At 39.5% G+C, this 20,959-nt stretch overlaps 1 pseudogene; it reads right to left on the bottom strand.

Annotated features, from left to right (window-relative positions):
* Positions 1-1,824: 1,824 nt before the first annotated feature.
* Positions 1,825-16,328, bottom strand: LOC134343557 (anterior gradient protein 3-like; annotated as a pseudogene).
* Between the last annotated feature and the right edge of the window lie 4,631 nt (positions 16,329-20,959).

Raw genomic sequence — 20,959 nt, 5'->3', positions numbered from 1 at the left:
ATCACATAAATGATTTTACTTCTATAATCTGCTTCTGGTGATTATCTCTGAGGATCTAACCTGGACCCAAGATATCAACGCAGCTACAAAGAAGGCACTACAGTGGCTATATTTTATTAGGAGCTTGAGGAGATTTGGTATGTCCCTAAAGAAACTCGCAAATTTCTGCAGATGTACCGTGGAGAACATTCTAACTGGTTATTTCACCGTCTAATATGGAGGGGGCCACTGCACAGGATTGAAATAAGCTGCAGAGGTTTCCTCCAGGTGCTCTGGTTTCCTCCTGCTTTCTAGATGTACAGGTCAATTGGTCACATGGGTGTGTTTAAGTGGTATGTGCTCAGTAGGTCAGAAGGACCTGTTACTGTGCTGCAATTTGAAGTTAAAAAAAAAATAAAAATTCTATAATTCAGGCTGACTTGCCTTCTCTGTTTGAGCCAGAATTGGACATTTCTGCTATGAGTCATCATGTCTGTGAGATTGGCTCAGCTTTCCTCTCTTCATTCGTGCAGTCTCACCTGCTTGAGCATGGCTCAGAACCAGGCTTTGAACAACCTTTCATATTCTATTGCTTGATTTCCCATCGCTGGCCACCCCCACATTACAGTTTTCGTTCATTTCTTCTTCTCTATTTGCTGTCCATTGACCAGATGATCTCTCCAATTAAGCCCCTGGAAATCTTGGCCACACCTAAAAATGATTTATTTTGTTCTATCCATCCCTTCACATGATACAATGAACCAGTTTGTGTTTTTATTTTATTTCCATTCGTCTGCAAAGGATTTTCAGCGTGAAATATTAGCTCTGTATCCCTTTCCAAGGATGTTGTCTAAACTTTTGAGTGCTTGTGGTACTTCATGATTGTATTTCAGATTTCCAGCAACTGATTTTTTTTCTATTTTTATTTACTGTTGAATTCACTACCACTTGTTTCTTGGGAATCCAAACCTCGAAGGCAATCTTTTTTTACTTCTACTTTTTTTAGCCTTGTTTACCCTCACTGGTTACTCGTTCGCTTCTTTGATCAAAAAGCACTTTTACAGCCCCATCTCTTTCCTTAGCAAATGTTTCTACCCCCAAACAAACCAAAATGGATTTCTACTCACATTCCACCCATCAAAATTCAGACCTCTTCAGGATCATAGAAACTTTTCAAACTGTTCAACATTTCTTGAGGTAATATTCTCATTTCTTTACTGAATTCCACAGTTCATGCCACAGGCTGGTAGATGCCTGTTCTTGTTGATTCTCTGCAGCAACATCCACTCTATTTATTGCTGCATTTTGTGTTGCCACAGATGACAGCTTTTCCTTCCTTATGGAAGTCAAAGATCGGAAGCTTAAATTCCAATACACTATCTATCCCTTCCCCGTACGATCTCTCCCTATCCCAACCCCTGCCATGTTTTCACAATCCCAATATTCCCTTCTCTGATCCTAAACAATTAGTCCTGACCAGAGGCCTCAGCTTTGTCACCCCAAGTTCCCACCATCATGAGCTCAACATGACATTGGATGTTTCTTCCACCACCTTTGACTCGTGTACAATAGTTGACCAGGAATCTTTATGCAAGTCTGTGGACCCTGTGTCTCATCTTCATAAGCACCAATCCACCCGCCCTGTGGCCTCTTATCCGATCCAGACCAATACATTGCTAACAGTTGATATTGACCTCTTTAATTTTCCACTCGTTTCACTCATTCTAACTTAACTACTTCTGGACCTGCTCATTGAAAACAAATGTTTCTCGTGATCTTGTACATCATATATTGAATGTAAAAAATAAATAAAATTGATCAAATTATTATTCAAATGTTTATTAATCATCATGTACCTTCTGTACCAGAAATGAAAATTAAGGCATTGCGTACATTCTTGCAGATTGACTTTGAGTATTAATCAGCATGAAGCAGTAACTCAGATTAACTTGTATGTACAAGGAAATAAAACCCTCTTTCCTCTCTCTCACATTAGAATAAGTAGCATTGCTCTTCTTCTTTATATCTCAGATGTTAGCAAACGTTTTGCTTTCTTCATGTTACTAATCACTGGAAATAGAAAAAAATATAAAGGGATTTTTTATCAGTTCAGTTCAATGGACCCAATTGCTAGAATCTTAAATAATTTTTCTAGAATCGAAAAAGATTAACAAAAGCAAGACACAGAAGATGCCGGAGGAACTCAGCAGGCAAGGTAACATCTATGAAAATAAATAAACAGTCATTGTTTTGGGCCAAGACCCTTCTTCAGGTCTGAAAAGGAAGTGGGTAGATGACAGAATAAAAAGGTGGGTGGATGGAAAGGAGGATAGCTGGAGGATGATAGATGGTTAGGAAGGGGGCAAGGCTGGAGAGTAAAGAATCTGATAGGAGAGGAGAGTGGAGAAAAGGAGAAAAGGAAGGAGGAGGGGACCCTGGGAGAGATGATAGAGAGGTGAGAAGAGGGAAGAGACCATAGTGGGGAATAGGAAAAGAGGGGAGAGGGAGGGAGTATATTTTTACTGGAAAGGGTAATCGGTAAGAGAAACAAAAGCCGTGACTATTCTACTTTTCAGTATAGTAACAACATAGCAGTTTTAATTTGCCATCTCAATATTTATGCTGAAATAATAAAATCCTGAATTTTCATGGACTTTTTGAATTTGATGTGCTTTATTTACAAATGATTGTTTGTTTGGACCTTATTTAACCTCCAAAATCTAAACATCATGATGATTTTGGAAGGTAAAGTGGAATAATTCCAAACAGTTTTGATTTTTGCAATTGCTTGCTGATTCTGCAATGCTTATTAACCAATTAACAAAATAATCTGTCATAAAGTAAATTTGAAGAACTTACAAAGATAAGGGTTACTTCAGGCCATATTCTTGCAAGAATGTTTGGAATTGTCTTACCTGTTTCTTTTATGTTATTTTACAAGATATATGGATGGAGCCATCATATTTATCAAATAATACCAAAGTTTTAGAAAAGGCGACTGATGTGCTTTGTAGGAATCAATGCTTTTGCAGAACATTAATAAATATTCAGAAAATAACTTCACTGTTTTATGAACTTTCTCTTTCAGTATTTAAGCATGGTCTGAGATTCACAACCTCCTATGACTTTGCAAGGTTTTTATTTTGCAATATGTTGAAAAAACTGATACATAATCTTCTGCAGATAAATTACAAAAAAAAAAGACTTCTGTCAATGAATTGACAAGACATAATTCAAATTAGGACCACAGGTTTCGACTGAAGTGCTTTAAACTTACACAGTTGAACGTCTTGAGGTTCATATGTATAGAGACGGTTTGTGTACCTCCCTGTAATATCAGCTCTCACAGTCATAGAGGGATCTATGGAAAACAAAGTGCACAACAACGAAGCCAGTCAAACTGGAGCAAAAGACAAACTGCTCGAGGAACACAGTAGCTGGAGCAAAATCTGTCTGTGCGTTGTGGGTGCGAGGGTTGTGGGGAACGGCATTGTCAACCTTTTGGATCAAGTCCCAGGCATGCAGACCCAACTCACATCATTAGTTCCAATTTAAACCAATCTGCCTTAATATGATGCACGCACATCAGGCAATATCTAATATCTAATGCATTATTCTGTTTTACATAACATTAGTCAATAATTCCTGTTAATATTAATAATTAACCCCAGCCTTTGGTGATTCTTTCAACAGGATTTCCAAGTTGATTAAGGAAGAAACCAGAATAGAGTAGATGTGATATCTGGCTTGGCATTTGATGAAGGGTGCAGGTACTAAAACTTGAAGAATACTTTGTCATTTCAAATACATTTGGAGAACGTATTCAAGAGAAATCATGCAAATCCAATCCTTGATATCTTTTCTTGTGAAGTCACAGAGCGGGAATATAGAATTTCCTGATGCTGTCTCCTAGCACATGCTGGATTCAACACGGTGAAAGTTTAAGCCAATGTTGACAATTCTGGTAGTAAACCATACTGTATATTGTTAAAGTTACTTTGTGCCATTGTACCAACAAGCGCTGAGTGCATTAATGCACATATTCTCCAGCTACAGCTAAAGAGCAACACAATTGAATTCACGATCTTGCATAAGTATTTTGAAATTAATTAATTAATTTATTGAGCTATTGTGTGGAGTGGGCTCTGCCAGCCCTTCGAGCCACTCTGCCCAGTAATCCCCCAGTTTAATCCTAGCCTAATCACGGGGCAATTTACAATGACTAATTAGCCAGCCAAACGGTACGCCTTTGGACTGTGGGAGGAAACTGGAGCAAAGAGAGGAAATCCACATAGTCACGAGGAGGACGTACAAACTCCTGACAGACAGCGGCAGGAATTGAACCCGGGTTGCCTGTACTGTAAATTGTTGTGCTAATCATTACCATGCTGCCTGGTAATGCCATAGAATCATGGCAGGTCATTGAACGGCAACCCTTCAAATGTATTCATGAGCAGATCTGAGTGGCTACAATACCTGACACAAGAACCACACTGCTAAGGTAGCTTATTGCCTTGAATGGAATTGCTAGACACTAGATACTAGACACTAGAATACTACAGCACAGTACAGGCCCTTCGGCCCTCAATGTTGTGCTGACCAATATATTCCTTAAAAAAAAGTACTAAACTCACACTACCCCGTAACCCTCTATTTTTCTTTCATCCATGTGCCTCTCCAAGAGGCTCTTAAATACGCCTAATGTTTTAGCCTCTGCCACCATCCCTGGCAAGTCATTCGAGGCACCCACAACTCTCTGTGTAAAAAACTTACCCCTGATGACTCCCTTAAATTTCCCTCTCTTAACTTTGTACATATGCCCTTTGGTGTTTGCTATTCGTGCTCTGGGAAACAGGTACTGGCTATCCACCTTATCTATGCCTCTCATGATTGAAATTGAAAGGGATGTGAAAGGCACTTTGTCATACGTGTCTCAGTTCAGTGAAGTTACACTGTACTTCTCATCAATATCTTTGCCAGCTAAATAACAGTCGATCCTTTAATAGTGGTAAACATGACGTTAAAGAAAGTAGCCGATTCTTGTTCTTCTCCTGCAGTCTCAGACAATTGAGGTCTCCTGCTGATTATTGAACTCCTGTTCATCTGCAATATGCCCAGCTCGTACACCCGTGTTTTATGTGAACAGATGGTTCTTTATGGAATGTGGGGTGCTACTCCCATAGAAGGCTCCCTGGTCCATATTTGATTGCTTGGAAGGTGGAATTGAGAGGGAGGAAGAGAAGTCCAGAAAGGAGTGGGGTACAACATATCATAAAGAACAGCTTGTTCACATAAAATACAGGAGCAATAGCTGGACATTTTGCAGATGAATTCTGGTAAGATGGTGGTGTGCTTGGCTGCAGCAGCCTCTCTCGATGAAACAAAAGGTGCAAGTGTTCGTCTTATACATTTTCCTTGTGATTGCAAGATCCTGATGGGCATTGATAATCCAACATTCTGCAAATCCAGTTCATTGGTTCATGGCAAGACTGCATGACCACACCATCATACCACGGCATCGCCTGTGACAGCCATCCGGGAAGGAGGGGCCAGAAGCGGTGTGGGAGTGAACAGAGGCACGGCGGCTGCGCTGGGATGCGTGTCTGAGGACCAGACTTCATGCTGCAGTTTAGCGTGTTTCAGACACCAAGGGTAGCAGGCACCGGAGGTGGAGTGGGAGCAAGCAGAGGTGAGGCAGGCCGGCTGGAATCCATGCTGGCCCTTGCAGGCTGGCTGTGCCATTGGTGCTGCTGTCTGGTATTTTCTCACTGGAAGACAAGCTGCATTGTCTTTGGCTGCGTCAGATGAGGAATAAGGAAGGATGCTAGTTCTTCATTTCAGGGTCACATCATATGAACCATCAACCTTCAGGCCACATTACTCAGGGACCTGTGCTAATATTATTTTGTGACCATATGTGCTATCCGATGTTCTCTCTAAACTGCATGGCTGCATTGCCATTCAGTAACTGCAATGCTTCTGCTCACATAACCTCTGCTGCTGTGCAGCTGGAATTTTCTTTTATATAATGTGCCACGCAGTTTTCCGGCCACGTAAAAATTTCCTGCTCAGGGTGATAGTTGGTCTGCACGGCTGTAAAAAAATTGGAGGGAACTTTGGTGCTGTCGTAACCACATGTGGTCTATGTTGTGCCTGACTGTGTCTATGGTGCTTTGCTCCTTGGCCCTGGATGAACAGAGTTTCATTTAGCCGTATGCATGTGTCTGGTAGCATGACAATTATACTTGAACTTGGAAAGATATGGCTGAGATGTATAACTTCACTGAAATGAGACATGTATGACAAGCTCCTTTCATATCCTTTTCAATTGCAATTCATTTCAAGGCAGAGGTGCTTTTGTAGTGCAATTCTTATGAGTGTCTTTAGCTCTCAGACCAGATCTCAGATATTCCTTCTTGAGAACTGTGCTCGACTTCCTTTGACTCCTTGATGATATCTTTAAAGATCTACCTCTTGGGCAAGTTTTGCATCATGTGGTCTGGCATTTTTTTTAATGCAAGTAGTCCTGCTATTGTCTATATTTATTACCTCTGGTACGTTATATAAATTTGAATTATTGTTGCTGCAATTGAGAAACTGTAGCGGCAAATTTACACAAAATAATTTTCCATAAAGTGTGAAGGTCTTAATGAATTTTCTTTTTAATGATGTGTAAGGGATAAACATTGGCCAGAACACTAATGATAAATCCCACGAGTTTCTTTCAAGAAATGCCCAAAGTCCTTTAAGTTCTGCTGAAAGAGAAGACGCTTTGGTGGCAAGAACAGGAAGGCAGATTACTATTTGAATGGTGTCAAGTTAGGAAAAGGGGGAAGTACAACGAGATCTAGGTGTCCTTGTTCATCAGTCACTGAAAGTAAGCATGCAGGTACAGCAGGCAGTGAAGAAAGCTAATGGCATGTTGGCCTTCATAACAAGGGGAGTTGAGTATAGGAGCAAAGAGGTCCTTCTGCAGTTGTACAGGGCCCTGGTGAGACCAAACCTGGAGTATTGTGTACAGTTTTGGTCTCCAAATTTGAGGGAGGACATTCTTGCTATTGAGGAAGTGCAGCGTAGGTTCACAAGGTTAATTCCCGGGATGGCGAGACTGTCATCTGTTGAAAGATTGGAGCGAATGGGCTTGTATACACTGGAATTTAGAAGGATGAGAGGGGATCTGATTGAAACATGTAAGATTATTAAGGGATTGGACACGCTAAAGGCAGGAAACATATTTCCGATGTTGGGGGAGTCTCAGAACAATTTGAGAATAAGGGGTAGGCCATTCAGAAAGGAGTTGAGGAAATACTTTTTCACCCAGAGAGTTGTGGATCTGTGGAATGCTCTGCCTCAGAAGGCCCTGGAGGCCAATTCTCTGGATGCTTTCAAGAAAGAGTTCGATAGAGCTCTTAAAGATAGCAGAATCAAGGGATATGGGGAGAAGGCAGGAACGGGGTACTGATTGTGGATGATCAGCCATGATCACAGTGAATGGCGGTGCTGGCTCGAAGGGCTGAATGGCCTACTCCTGCACCTATTGTCTATTGTCTATTGACACAGTTTCAGTTTAGCATCTCATCCAGATGATGCCCCCATCGTCAGTGGAATTCCCTGAATAATGAAGGGATATCAGCCTGTGTATCTGTGCTCAAATTTCTGGAATTGCCTTGAACCTGGAAACTGCAAGCGTGGAGATAAATGTGTTATTTGTAGCTGGGTTCATTTTTTTATAACCTGCCCTGCAGCTAATAAACAAAATTAAAGCAGTACTCTTCTGGTAAATTCCCTCAAATACTATGTCATTTTACTAGGTCAAATTCACTGTTGTTCATTATCCAAGGCATGGGTAGCCTATGAATTAACACCTGCCCCAACTTGGGAATCAGTACAGCATTCAGTCTTCAAGCCAACCATTGACACTTGTTTTACCTGTTCGGGAACATCTGTTATTACATGAATGTTCACTGCATTGTAAAAGAATTTTTTGATAAGGAAGTAAATAATAGCAATCAACAGAGATCATATTGGCTCTTGGAAGTTACGGTATTGATACAGTGGATTGCTTAGCATTAAGTGATGAATCTACAAAAATGACCAGATGCCTACCTACAAATAAAATCCGGGGCACATATTTACCATCTGGTGCAAGGTTCTTGTCTGTGGTTTCATGCTTGTAAAACAAATAAAAGAACAAAGATATGAAAATGCATATTGTAAACTTTACTGACAGAGAAATGAACTGTAACAGACTACCCAAATGTTTTCTTTAACCTATGTACCTCTAATTGAAGTCATAGCTTCCTGATGTGGGGGGAGATAAATAGAGATGAACACAAATTTTAACTCAAGGGCAGTAGATTAAGAAATATGTTTTACTTTTAATCCTTTGTTTTTCATGAAGGTGTTCCCTATATTATCCCTCAACATTTATTCTCATTTAGATAAGTTTATTATTCATATGTTCGTGGCAAAATCGCCAAAATTTGGAGTGGTCCCGTTAGTTATTGTCCACACTAAGAAAGTTGTCATGTGGAACAGATCATCAGCATTATTTTCTGTTACAGACAGTTAATCCGACTGTCTAAATGCAATTGTATTAAACAATCTTGCGTACGAGAAAACTGACAGTTTAGAATCAATTTTTTAAAAATCCCCTAAAAAAGTATATGCAAGTTTAGTACATTTTTTTCTCATTATCCGAGTTACAGATGTAACTTCTTAAACAAACCCTCTTGATGCAAGGTTGGATATTTGGACTATCAGGGTTGGGCCAAAGTGACTGAATACCTTTTTGCATTCTGAGCTTTTGAAACGCTGATATTCATCCGCACAATATCACCTTTAAGTTGAATTCTTAATGTGCACCCTGTATTAGCAAATGAATAAATGGCAAATCCAAACATATTAAAGGATTCCTTCAGTAAATAAAACCCAATTAAAACTTACCATAAGATTTAACATGATGAAATCTTTGCCATCTCCTGGATTTCTTGATTTGCAGCAAAAACTTGTTTCAGTGCTGAAAAAGATTGATAGTCATTTTTGCCTTTTTTATAGTAAAGAAGAAAGCACTGAAATTCACACTTTGTCTTCCTTCAAGCAATAAATTACTTTTGTTGTGTAATTATTGTTATAACATGGGCAAGCGTGACAGCTACATTTTGAACTTCAGTTGGTAAAAAGAATTTGTAGGATTACTTCAAGTATGCAGTATAGAAACAGAAATTCAACTCAATCTATGGTGGTAGCGATGTTCCATTTAAATTTTCTTTGAGCTTTCCTTACTTAAATCTATCAGAATATCTTTATTTTCTCCTCCTTCATATATTTGTCCCCTCATCCTCTTACTTGCTTCATTGCGGTAGCAAGCTGCATGTTCTCACTATTCCCTGAGTAATGCAGTTCCTTCTGAATTCCCCATTTGATCATGTCATTGTATGGGAAAGATAATTTATAGGGATGGAAGAATGGAACAGGGAAGTGCAAAGGAAACAACCCTTTGAAATACTGAAATGGGAATATTAGTCTGGTGGTGGAATCTTTTTGAAGGGGTGGGAATTGCAGAGCATACTTTTTTGAATATGGAGCCTGATTTGATAGAAGTTGTGGACTGGGGGAAAATAACTCTGGCTGGGTGTATAAAGTTGCAGGAAATAGATGAGAAGCACCTCTGAGATGTCTTATATGTGTTTTTGCATTTCAGGTAATTATTCTTTGCATACTCTCCAACGCTCCCAAATCCTTAATGTGATTTTGAGGCCAGAACTATACACAGCACACTAAATGTGGTGTATTATGAAAATTTCAGCAAGAGGTGGGGAGGTGGGTGAGAAAGTTTCTAACATCAAAGAGGAAGAATTATGACACTTGCACACCATGTATGCTCTCTGTCAGGACGCTGGAGCAGGGATCCAATTGCAGACCCAGTACTGGGCATACAGTAATATTAATTGAGTAACAAATCCCAACGTACAAACAAAGTCAGTGTGAAAGGACAGACAGACAGACAGACAGACAGACAGACAGACAGACAGACAGACAGACAGACAGACAGACAGACAGACAGACAGACAGACAGACAGACAAGCTCAAGAAAGTTCACTGGTACAATCTGGCAACAAACAGTTGAAAACACAGGACTGAAATACACTGAGCAATGAACAGAGAGGCAGATGATAGGTGGAGCACAATGAGACACAGGTGGCAGCAATACAGGTAATAATGAGAAACAGGTGAGAGACGGAGTACTCAGTAATACAGGGGCCAGAGTAGAGCAGGAGTGGGGACAGGATCACATAGCAATACAAAACCACAGAGTGACAGCTGGGGGGAAACACACAAAAAAATAGAATTCAACTGGAGGTACTGATACTTTCAGCCTTTGGACCTATAGTATTTAATGTATGGCCACTACCAGGAGCAAATCAATTGAGAATTGTGAAATCTTGGATTGCATGGGGACACTAAGTTAATCATTAGGTTAATTTAATCTCCTCAGAGGAAAAAAAAAACACCTCCTGAATTAACTTGAGATATCAAACTATTTTTTATAAAGATGATTCAAATAAGTTTTTACTGCTTTTAAAGGAATATCAATGAAGGTATGCTCATTCGGCAGAGATCCCTCCTCTCTCAGACATATTCAGGACACAGTCTATAAGATGCTAAATGACTATGCCGCGTTGACAGGGTAGAAAATGAAATGAAATAATTCTGACTGTGAAACTGAAAAACATGAGAGCTTTACCGTTACAGTATTTACAGTCTTCCAAGTGGTGGATAATCATTAATGGCTTGTTGCTGAAATAAGAACAGATGTATGGATTAGAAGAGATAGTCAGAATAGAAACATAGAAAACCTACAGCACAATACAAACCCTTCAGCCCACAATGCTGTTCTGAACATGTACTTACTTGAGAAATTACCTTGGGTTACCCATAGCCCTCTATTTTCCTAAGCTCCATGTACACTCTTAAAAGACCCTATTGTCTCCACCTCCACCACCGTTGCCGACAGCCCATTCCACACACTCACCACTCGCTGTGTGAAAAAACTTATCCCTGACATCTTCTCTGTGCCTACTTCCAAGCACCTTAAAACTGTGTCCTCTCGTGTTAGCCATTTCAGCCTTGGGAAAAAGCCTCCGACTATCCACACGAACAATGCCTCTCATCATCTTATACACCTCAGTCAGTTCACCTATCATCCTCCGTCGTTCCAAGGAGAAAAGGCCGAGTTCACTCAGCTTATTCTCATAAGGCCCAATCCAGGCAACATCCTTGTAAATCTCTTCTGTACCCGTTCTATTGTTTCGACATCCTTCCTGTAGTGAGGTGACCCGAACAGAGCTCAGTACTCCAGGTGGGGTCTGACCAGGGTCCTATTTAACTGTAACAGCTGTAAATAATGGGCAAAATCTGGTTCGTGCGTTCGCTGCTGACTATCAGTAAAAGTGATTTGGTTATGTTCCTTTTTCTTTCATTCTTGTGGTAAGATGTGTGCTTGGCCTGCCAGATTTCTGATGGCGGTTGGGTGTGGGACAATGGTGGAAAATTAGCTGTAAATCAGGGAGAATAGTTCACTCGAGGGTTGAGTACAAATGACTAGTGGCCATAAACAGAGAAAGATGCCTTTGCCAGAGATTGCTGGGGTGTATGAGAGCAATCTGCTGTGCTCATGGAGGCACAGAGCTCAGCATAATGCTGTTACAAGTGTCAGTGAGCATTGGGATTCAATTCCCGCCACTGCCTGTAGGGAGTTTGTATGTTCTCTCTGTGGCTGCATGGGCTACCTCTGGGTATTCCGGTTTCTCCCACATTTCAAAGATGTACAGGTTAGGGCTGGTGAGTTTTGTGCATGTTACATTGGTGCCAGAAGCATGTCAACCCTTCCAGGCTGACAAGATCAATCCTCACTGATTTGATTTGACACAAATGATGCATTTCACTGTCCTTTTTGATGTACATGTGACAAATAAAGCTACTCTTTAACAATCCTTAAACCTATTAACCACAAGCATCAGGGAGCAATCAGCAGGTAAGTTCAATGGTTTTTGAATTACGGTTTTATTTCCAAACTGGTTGATTGGTTAAAACAGAACCTTTGCACTATAGTTCGTAACTTAGCTTGGAGTTTTATGGTAAATAATGTAAATTTCAGAACGGTTTCTTTGCTGTAAAAGTCTTGTCCTTCCAGAGGCTGAGCTTTCAATTTCTTCCTTCAGCTTTTAAAAGTTGGATATTTTACTGGGTTACAGATAACAACATCTCATCAGAGTAGTCTTCAAATCTTCAAAAGCTCCAGTGTTAGTTATGTAGGAGATTAATTTTTTTTGTACTCCCAAAATGGAGGACATGTTTCTGCAACTGTTCTGGAATTTCTACATTCATCCTGATTTTCATCACATTGCCAGTGAGGATAAAAATGTGTTTAGGATGTCACCTTGAACAGTGGCACAGCTAATACACCTGCTATCTTACAAGTCCAGAGATTCAGCCTGAATCCTGACTTCTGGCACTGTCAGTGTGGAGTTCGCTAATTCTCCTGACAACTGCATTGGTTTTCTCCAAGGTGCTCTGATTTCTCCCATATCTCATGGTTGTGAGAGTTAGAAGAGTAATTTGCCACTGTAAATTCTCTCTAATTGCTCTGAAAGTGACAGACTGCTGGGGTGATGATGGGAAATTAGGGGGAATAGAATTGAATTAATGCAAATGGATGTTATTCTACGTGGACTGAGGGATCTGAATGGCTTGCTCTATGCTGTGTGATACCTTGTGAATATATCAATTTTTACTGAGGGAAGCTAGAATCTTGGGAAAATTATAGTTAGAAGTAGAAAAATTTCCTATTAATAATAAACTTTCCTCACTGAAACACTTAACACATGTTAAGCTACAAATACAGTGCTTCTGTGATCTTCTCATAAAAAAGAAGGCTGAGTTTAAGAATGCACTGTCAACTCTTGATTTAGTATCCAAGCAGCACTTTGGAGAGAGCTACCAAAGCAGTTACATGTCTACAGTAATTAGGACAAAATAATCTGTTTACAGCATATCTAATCACTGAGGGCAGTTTTAACACTGCACTATGAAAGAGATTTGCCTTTCTTTAAAATTTCCAATCTTTATTCCTGAGCAGCTTCTGTGGTCTTGCTATAACTTTATTCTACCTAAAGTAGAATCAATTAGTTCTGAAAACTTAAATATGCTTCTCTAATGCAAAATATTGATATGAGTGGATTTTATTACCTTTTCCTTGCCTTGAATAGCCCTTCTTCATAGGTTTGAACCCATGTTAAATCGTCTCCCCAACCTGAAACAATGATAAACATAACAATCTGCAGTTTTCTGATATTGCTGGTGTTCAATTTTCATTTTAATCTGTTGGGCAGCATACAGAAGAGTGCACTGTTCATTTTCACAGAATTACACAAAATTTATGATATGTGAACAAACTATTTGGTCCATTGTATATGTAGAATTTGTAAAAGATACCCAGATTAATCCTACCTTCTCACCTTTCAGCACCTAGAAAAACCAGCACATCCTTGTAATCAAGTATTACCTACGTATGATAAGGGCCTCTGCCTTTACTAACTTCTGTGAGTTCCAGATTGCTATCTTCCTCTGGGTTAAATTTTTTCCCTATTTCACTCTTTAAACTACTTTAAATCCATATACTTCTTTTTTAAACCTCAAACAAGGGAAATAGGAACATATTATTTATTCTGTCCAGGCCCCAAATGATTTAATTGTCTTAACCTTCTTCCTTCAGCTCTTGTGTTCCGAAAAAATCAATTCCAATGCAAGGTTTGTTCGAATCAGAATTGTATACTGTTCTAGCCTAATCTCAATGCTTTTATACTGCATAACTGGACTAATAATGGAAAACATTCCAAGTTTTCCTTTCTAATTGACCTGTCCTACTATCTTTAGCAACCTGTGGGTATAAATGCCAAAATCCTTCTGTTTGCCCATATCACTCAATGTTCACTCATTTATTGCACGATATATTCCCTTACATTCTGCACTCTCCAAAATCCATACCCCACGCTTCTCTGGAAATTAAATTCCATTTCCTATGTTTCTGCTCAGCCGACTAAACTTCTACTTCTCTGTTGTGTTCCTCACTGTCAAACACAAGGCCAATCTGTGTGTCACTTGCTAACTTCCTTATTTCAAAGCAGTGTTATTAACTTAGCTACACACATCAAAGTTGCTGGTGAACACAGCTGGCCAGGCAGCATCTCTAGGAGGAGGTACAGCCGACGTTTCAGGGTCTCGGCCTGAAACGTCGACTGTTCCTCCTCCTAGAGATGCTGCCTAGTCTGCTGCTTTCACCAGCATCTTTGATGTGTGTTGCTTGAATTTCCAGCATCTGCAGAATTCCTCGTGTTTGCGTTATTAACTTAGCTATTAATACTGACACAGATTCTGCCATGTCAGGGAACTTAATCTTGTATGTGCTGATTTAGTTTTACAATTTTTATAGAGCAAATTAGGTAGTGTGATCTGACTATACCATAGCTGCAACTTGAGTAAATAGAGAAAGCAGGTGTGTTTGTACAGAAAAAGTAGGATAAAATGATTGTGACAAAAAAGAATCAAGAGACTGAGAAAGAATTGTAAGTTGGGATAGAAGAATTCCACACCAAATCAGGCACAGAAAAATTATGAGTGTGAGTGAGTGAGTGAGTGTGAGAGGGGGGGAGAGAGAGAGAGAGAGAGAGAGAGCTAAGGTATCTGAGGTTTTGAACATAAAATCAAAGACAAAAAGAATACGAGGCCAAGAGATTCCATACTTTTCATAGTTGATTTTTAGAATCTAGGAAATATTTTGCAAATTCATTTCTTGGCTATCAAGCAGATAGAGGAACTTCACTATACTAAATGTACTTCAACGTTGCAAAAGACAATAAAATGCTTATTTTGTAAATAATGGCTGAATAGTAAAAACCTAGTTGAGTAGCTTTGGTATATTGATTGTGGCACATATCAATCCATTACTAAATGAAACACAGAAAGAAAAATACCAAGAAGGAAGAAAAAGTATAATTGGAAGGAAGAGGAACATTGAAAATGAAAGAAAGTTTTTTTAAAAAATTGACAGAAAATAGTTGGAAATTACAAAATAAGCATCAACACATGATGATTAATTGCATAGCTGTAATGATTGGAACTTACAATGTGAAGTAGAACTTTAAATGACTTCACATTTTTGTTCCTACTTTGTGTGAAGACGTAGGAACTTCACTCCATTTTAGCGTGGAAGGCGAAAATAAATCTGCAGTCATTTGAACAAATTTTTGCCAGTTGTTTAAGAAATGTTGAAGTATTGTGATGTAGCAGTTAGGATTTGCAGAAAACTCACATCAGAACATAAATCTACTGTGTTAGTAAAGAAAAACAGATGTAAAGCAGGGGCATGTTTCTTAAGACTTCTATTAAGTCTTTTGTTGGTGGAATGCTCACTTTCTGTATTTAAGATTACTCAATGGTAACTATAGGCTCTGCTTATTAAATGCCTTTTACTCACCAATGCTGGGAGAAATCTAAGCATTATTCACGATGTAATCTGGATCCTAATTTGATTTTAGCTGTCAGATACAACTTTGAAACCAAAATGATTTTATTTTATCTATCATCTCTTAATACAGAAAGGTCAAAACTGACAACAAATCTTTGCTGAAACACTTCCTGTACTCTGGTTAATCTCACAAAATGATCAAATTCAAAATCTAACACTGTTACATTTCCAATCTGTATTGTTCCAGGATCTCACAGCCGGGATTTGATATCATTAAAATGTACTTGAATGAGACCTTGCAGAAAAAGGAATTGCATAGATCTCTTCACTGATCCAAATAACAATCAGCTAGACAAAAATTCTTCTACTTATTTTGTGCTGAGGTGTCTCAATTGAACAGCACATGACTTTCTTGGGGTGAAGCCTTGCTTTCATCCATGCAAAACATTTGGAAAAAAATAATTATTTTTCTACTCAAGGAAAATGCAGTAATATTCAGAATAAATGCTGAAGCCAATTTCAATGCAGTACATGAACAACAGTGTTGAAACATTACAGAATTAATTAAGTAAATATCACATACCTCTTGACAGGGTTTGAGGTTGCCTTTTTTTAATTGCTGTGGTTGGGCTGGATATAAGTACAGCCAGGAGGAAAACAGCAGAAACAAATATCTGAAGCATTGTTTTTAAATAAACTGTAATTATACTCTTGAAAGCTACACAAGCTGAAAGAACAAGTTAAACAGAATTACTTGTACAAGTATTTTCTGTGTCAGTTTGAATGACCTGCTTCATGGAATGAGTCACTGATAGGAAACTTTCTGAAGTGATTATATACTTAACGAAAGTAGGGGTAAGATATCCCTCATAAAACAATAGTTCCCATGACAACGTAGTGACGTTCACCTGGAGCATAGTTCAAGCTTCATTCATTCCAATAAATGCTTGGAGTATTTCTGTTTTATTTTAATAACTTTTGGAATGATGATTTCTCTAACTTTAAAGAAATGAGGATATCAACACAAAGTTGGAAGAAGAAAAAGGATGTGTTACCTCTTCATCAAATATCTTAACATGTATTAATTTCCATATAACATGAGAATAAAAACATATTGAGAATGTTGTGTGCACAGAAAAAAATCCACCAATAGAAAACAGTACAGTCATTCTAAACTTTATACTGGTGACTGGGCTCAATCCTATTCGTACTGGAATAAAGCCAATAATTCAATTTAACTCATCCTGCAGAATGATTTAACTTATTACACCCAGCAATACATCTAACTTTTAAGTTGGAACTGACCTAAATCACTTCGTGCAGTTTTGCCTCATTTATTTCAGTATCTGTTGTATTAAAGCTTCAAAGTCGCTGTTCTTCCACTAAGTTTACATTATCATAGATGGATTAAAAATTTGCATATTATAATGGAAAAGCAATACTAAACTAATTCATGATAAAGTAGAAAGGAACAATTGAATTAAGTAATACAACAGGCTATTGAGGTAAAAATGACATGAAAGTAGATAGATGTGTGAAGTAGAAAGATGCAATCATGGTAAAAGTTTCTGTCTGGTTTGCTTCATACAGAAATCAAGGAGTCCCTTTAAATCAGTGATTCTCAACCGCTTTTTGGCCACGGCCCCCTTAGGAGCTCTTCTCTGGTTCCAGGGCCCCCCTTTCAAACAGGGATACAACATGAACAGATAGACAGAAAATCAGTTATTATTGGACACCAAGAAAACTTTAGCATTCCGACAAACTGGACAAAACTTAAAAAAAGACTGTATGAAATTAAACATCTATCAGGCCTAATGTGATCCTGGAGCTTGGTGCTTTTCTGCAAGTTTCATGATATCGGGCTCCAAATTAGACAATGACAGTCAGAGGTCACCTCTTGTTGCAACATCGATTCTATTCCTGGATTTTGTCAAGGAAACTACCTGGCAGAATCTGCTCTCAACCAAATATATTGGGTCAATAAAAAATCTTCGGGCTTTTTCCCATGGTGTGGTAAATTTATTCGGCAGATCATTCTTGATCCAAAAATCTTTTTGAAACTGACTGAACTGACGACGTGCAGTTATATCACTCTGAAGATCATTCAAACTCTCTTGAATTTCTGGCTCAGTTTGGGTGGGTTGTACTTCAAATGGTGTGTTGGAAAGATATTATAAAGAGGGGGGAAACTATTGACTCCAATGAAGGTTGCGGCTTGGGTATTTCATCCGTTAAGTTACCAGGGCCCCCATATACCCTTGGGGCTCCCCTTCTCACAGTTTTCAGTTGGTGGCCCCCTTCAGATGTGCCAGGGCCCCCAAGGGGGCCATATGGCTCCGTTGAGAATGGAATGCAGCAATTCCACTTGAGGATAGGGTGATCAATATGGAGCATACTAACATACCTGGGCATTTCAAAATGAAGAAGCAAGTAATGTTGAGTCATTATCTGTTGAGTAAATGTCTAATATGTTGAGTGCAAGGTTGTCACTGCAACACCACTCAGCCATCTGATCTATCTAACACACAGAAAATGATGGAGGAACTCAGCAAGCCAGGCAGCATCTATGGAAAAGAGTACAGTCGACATTTCAGGCTGAAACCCTTTGGCAGGACTGGAAAAAAAAGCTGAGGAGTAGATTTAAAAGGGGGTGGGTGAGGTATGAGAGAAATACCAGGTGATAGGTGAAATCTGGAGGGGGAGGCTTGAAGCAAAGAGCTGAGATGTTGCTTGGTGAAAGAGACAGAAGGCCATGGAAGAATGAAAATGGGGTAGGGAGGTGAAGGACGGGCAAGGGATAAGGCGAGAGAAGAAAAAGGGGATGGGAAATGGTGAAAGCGGGGAGGGAGGGTTGGGGGCAATACCGGAAGCTTGAGAAATCAATGTTCATGCCATCAGGTTGGAGGCTACCCAAACAGAATAAAGATGTTGTTCCTCCACCCTAAGTGTCCTTATCATGACAGTGGAGGAGGCCATGGATGGACAAATCAGAATGGGAATGGGAAGTGGAATTAAAATGGGTGGCTACAAGGAGATCCTGCTTGTTCTGGCAGATGGAGCATAGATGCTCAGCGAAGTGGTCTCCCAATCTACGTCCATTCATATCAATACATAGGAGGCCACATCGGGTTCACCAAACACAATAAGTGACCACAACAGACTCACAGGTGAAGTGTCGCCTCACCTGGAAGGACTGTTTGGGGCCCTTAATGGTAGTGAGAGAGGAGGTGTAGCACTTGTTCTGCTTGCAAGGATAAGTACCAGGAGGGAGATCAGTGGGGAGGGACGGATGGACAAGGGACTTATGTGGGGAGCAATCCCTGTGGAAAGCAGAAAGTGGTGAGGAGGGAAAGATGCACTTGATGGTGGGATCCTGTTGGAGATGGTGGAAGTTTTGGAGAACTATGTGCTCGACGTGGAGGCTGGTTGGGTGGTATCCCTGGTAGTGTGGTGGTGAGAGCAAACATGCATGAAATGGAAGAGATGCAGTCGAGGGCAGTGTTGATGGTGGAGGAAGGGAAGCCCCTTTCTTTGAAAAAGGAGGACATCTCCTTCATTCTAGAATGAAATGCCTCATCCTGAAAGCAGATGTGGTGGAGACGGAGGAATTGAGAGAAGGGGATGGTGTTACTTGGATTTCCAGCATCTGCAGATTTTCTCTTGTTTGTCAACTGATCTATCTCACCTTCGTATGCCTCCTCATTACCATCTGAAATTCTGCAAGCTGTAGATGTGTCATTGGCAAATGTATAGATAACATTTGAGCTGTAGAGAGAGTAGAATAGTGGGCAAAGCATGCATCCTTGAGGTGCACCAGTGTTGATTGTCAGTGAGGAGAAGATGTTATTTCTGATCCACACTGACCGTGGTCTCATGATGAGGAAGTCAAGGATCCAATTGCAGAGAGAGGTACAGAGGCCCAGGATTCGGAGTCTATTGATTAATACTGATGATCTTGAAAGCTGAGCTCTAATTGATGAACAGCAGGCTTGACGTAGATATTGCTATTGTCCAGATGATCCAAGACCAAGTGGAAAGCCAGTGAGATTGCATCCACTGTAGATCTATTGTGGCGGTAGGCAAATTACAGTGGGTCCAGATCCTTGCTTAGGCAGGAATTGACTCAGACTGTGGCCAATCCTTTAAAAACACTTTATCACTGTAGATGTGAGTGCAACTGGTGATAGTCCAAAGACAAGAAAATCTGCAGATGCTGGAAATCCAAGCAACACACACAAAATGCTGGAGGCGCTCAGCAGGCCAGGCAGCATCTATGGAAAAGAGTAAACTGGCAATAGTCATTGAGTGAGTTAACTTGGTCTCAAGCAGCAAAATCGCTGTGAGATTCTGTGACAAGGAGGAGCTGTTGAAAAACTGCTTCTCCACGGATGGAGAATGGCTGGTAGCCACTGGTGTGATTTCATCTAGACTTTTAAAATGTATCTGATTTCATTCAAACGTATATATCTTTTGCAAAATTAAGAATAATATTGGTAGCATTTGTTATTTTGAAAAAAAAATTGTATGTTTTAGATATAAGAAAGGTTTGGCTTGTGTTAGCTTTGACAGCTGACGAAACCAGAGAGATTGACACATAGAGCCGTGTCCTCTTTCCGAAGGGAAACACATCACATCTGATCAGTGCAAACTTTTTCAGAGGCCAGAGCAGTGTATGGCACACTGCTGATCTCACCTTCAGGCTCAAATTGAGGAGAAAATATTCAAGGAAGTCGACGCCTGATGTAAGATTACAATTCAACAATTGATTCCTTATTGTTAGAAATTGCTTTTTTTTTTACTTTGATTTTGAATTACAGCTTTGTAAGGAAATTCCCTCGAAGGCACAGAACATGTGTCTGAGAAATTGTGAAGAGTGCCCTCTACTGACAAATACATCGCAAGGCATACTTGCCGTGGTTTATGAGCCTTGCCTATTGGACACCTATCCATAGGAATAAACTCCCATAAATATTAGTTGATTCAGACAAGTGCCAGTTTTCAAGAAATCTTATTTACATAATACTTTTCTGCTGTACCATTGTCGCTGAAGAGACTGCTTGTTTATCTGCAGGAGGACATGATCACCTGGTGATCTCCATTTCAGTAACATGGTCTAGAGTTATGCCACAGGTGGAAAACTATGTTCATGGTGAAAGGAAACATGAATGAAATCTAACTGTGTCTACTTGTGGCTGCAGTTTTGGATTAAAAGCAAGCTGGTTATAACCTGAAATGTTAAGCCTGTATCTTTCCCCACAGACGGAGTCTTACCTGCTGAATATTTCCTGCATTTTCTGTTTTAGTTTTAAATTTATATCATTTACACTTTTTTATTTTCACTATTATAAAAATAAAGAGGTTATTTTGAGAAATTAACTGTTACAATTTCTTGAAGAGCTTTAGAATCAATGCATGAAATTGAAGTATAATTGTACAGCAGAAATGAGTAAC

Source organism: Mobula hypostoma, chromosome 3 (assembly GCF_963921235.1).
Source record: "Mobula hypostoma chromosome 3, sMobHyp1.1, whole genome shotgun sequence".
NCBI lineage: Eukaryota > Metazoa > Chordata > Chondrichthyes > Myliobatiformes > Myliobatidae > Mobula > Mobula hypostoma.
This window is presented reverse-complemented; position numbering and strand designations above follow the sequence as displayed.